This window comes from Helobdella robusta (assembly GCF_000326865.2).
Source record: "Helobdella robusta unplaced genomic scaffold HELROscaffold_1, whole genome shotgun sequence".
Taxonomy (NCBI): Eukaryota; Metazoa; Annelida; class Clitellata; order Rhynchobdellida; family Glossiphoniidae; genus Helobdella; species Helobdella robusta.
The window spans coordinates 3449373-3452142 of NW_008703570.1; positions in this window are offsets into that span (position 1 = coordinate 3449373).

Below are 2770 nucleotides of genomic sequence, written 5' to 3' on the forward strand. Positions count from 1 at the left end.
TCCTCATCTTTGTCGTCATCATCATCATCAACAACGGTATCATTATCACCATTATTATTATTATTATCGTCATCATCATCATAATCATAATCATCATCATCATCGTCATCATCACCATCGTCCTAACCTCTTCAACTTTTTAAACATTATTATTATTACACTGCAGTCTTATTGCTGGAAAAAATGTTTCCAGCCTACACCCCATTTCATCATCATCATCATCAACAACAACATCATCTCTCATCACAAGTTTCATCATTATTACAATATTCATCATCACCTCATCATCCTCACCTCATCATCATCATCCTCACCTCATCATCATCATCATCATCCTCACCTCATCATCATCATCATCATCACCTTATCACCACCATCATCATCACCATCATCATCATCATCATCCTCACCTCATCATCATCATCATCACCTTATCACCACCATCATCATCACCATCATCATCATCATCATCATCCTCACCTCATCATCATCATCATCACCTTATCACCACCATCATCATCACCATCATTATCCTCATCATCATCACCACCATCACCACCATCATCACACCAACATGGCACCCTCAACAGCGACATTTTGAAGCCATTAATTTAATGATTAATATTACCCGTATCACATCGCTCCTTCATTCGTCCACCATGGATCCATCCATTCTTTCATTCAATCGTTCATTCAACAATTTGTTTCATTCTTGGTTGCTTGAGGGGATTGTTTGCCCAATGGAGCTACTGACTTGACATGATTGTTTCAATAAATTAATCACTTTCACAATGCATGCACCCCACCAACATGCACCTCACATGCACCAACATGCACCACACCAACATGCACCACACCAACATGCACCATACCATCATGCACCACACCAGCATACAGAACAGGGATATAAAATTGATTGTGGTTAAAAGTTAATTACAGTTTGCAAACATTTTTCATGATAATGAAGACACCAAACACAAGTTTATTTCGTTCTAAAAAGTAGTTGGTAATCGCGGTAAGCAAACGAATGAAGGAATGAATGAAGGAAGAACAGACGAACGGATGAATGAATTGTTGCGAAAACCAATAGGTTGAATCATAGATTTGAAGAATGCTTCATCCCTAATATGATAATGATCTGCATGCCATTCAGACATTTTTAAGACAAACAAACATGCAGTCAGACAGACAGTCAGTCAGACAGACAGACAGACGAGCAAACTCAATTTTATGAACTGGAGAATGAATTTTCGACATAAAATCTTGTATGGTACGGGTGCATTATGCAAAAAAAACAAAAAAAAACAAAAAACACCAACAACATTTCATTCCAACAGACTTTCAAGCGTTCCTGGCTTGCTTAACACAACTCCTCATTGTATAGCATACAGACTGCATAGTGACGTGCAGTGAACTGAGAGTTGAATCAGTTAATGGGCCAACATAACATCGGGCGATCGAAACATCTCGTTACAACTTTTCATTGTCGTTATCTCAGTGTAATGAATTTCAACGTTTGTTAATCACACCCAGCCAGCCCTCCCTCCACTATCTTCACAAGTGTTATCCATGTGCAACTCCCTAAAGAATGGAACCATCTACGAACTTGCAATAATAAACTTTCCACTTGGGATCCTCACTTATCTCGTAAGATAGTATTAATGATTTCAAGTGCGCCGATAACGCAGAGCGGGCACATCATCACATTTTGTGTTGCTCGTGTCTGACAGACAATCACATGTTGCGAATTTACGATAACCAATTTGCAGCTGATTTCACTGGTATGGTGGACCTTCGAATGTTGCAACAGCCCACAAGCAGGTGAAGGTCTTCACACAAACATCTAACCTCTCACGAACCTATTTTCAATGGTTATCAGTTGAGCTGAGATAGAAAGTTTACAAGAAGTATATTTCAAAACCGGCACCGACGCATCGGCAAACATTCACATATGTATTGGTAAATACTCAAGTATCGGTTTCGGTAAACTATTTCGGTATTTACCGTATCATTGGTAATTTACCGATTAATTTTTAACTGACGGGAAGCGATACGGATCGACATCGGTAACGCGCATGTCTGCTTAGTGCTGTGGTGAAGATATGTTTTAATTTGCATGTGTCGATGTTTGAAAATAGTTTCAATTTGAAATAAAGTTTTATTTTCACAACTCTTGCAATGAATTTTTTAAATAAACAGTTGTACAAAAGTATTTTAATAAGAATTATATAAAAAAAATTTTGTACTATTGTAAAAATAAATTTTGGAGTACAACAAATAATGAAAATTTGATTGGTCAATTAAAAGTGGAGTGTGACTGAAGGGCACTCGAGTGAGGGGATGATTAAAATGAATATAAGAGGAGTGCACCATTTAAAAGTCTGCACATCTGCCGCCCATGTATTTGTCTGTGCGTGTCAGTGTGTGTGTGTGTGTGTGTGTGTGTGTGTGTGTGTGTGTGTCTGTGGGTGTGTTTGTGTCAGTATGTAAACCTTCCTAGCACCGATCAATATTATTCAAGGAATAATGTTTGGCTTTAATATTTGTATATTTGTACACGTATGCAACTACCTACTCAAGTAAGTATGTGTGTGTGTGTGTGTGGTGTGTGTGTGTGTGTGTGTGTGTGTGTGTGTGTGTGTGTGTGTGTGTGTGTGTGTGTGTGTCTGTTTGACTGCAACTATGTGTCTTTCTTTTTTGTGTTTTGCGTTTGTCAAAGTTTCGTTGTTTATGAATTACAACGTTTCTTGTAGGCTGCAACTGCCCAACT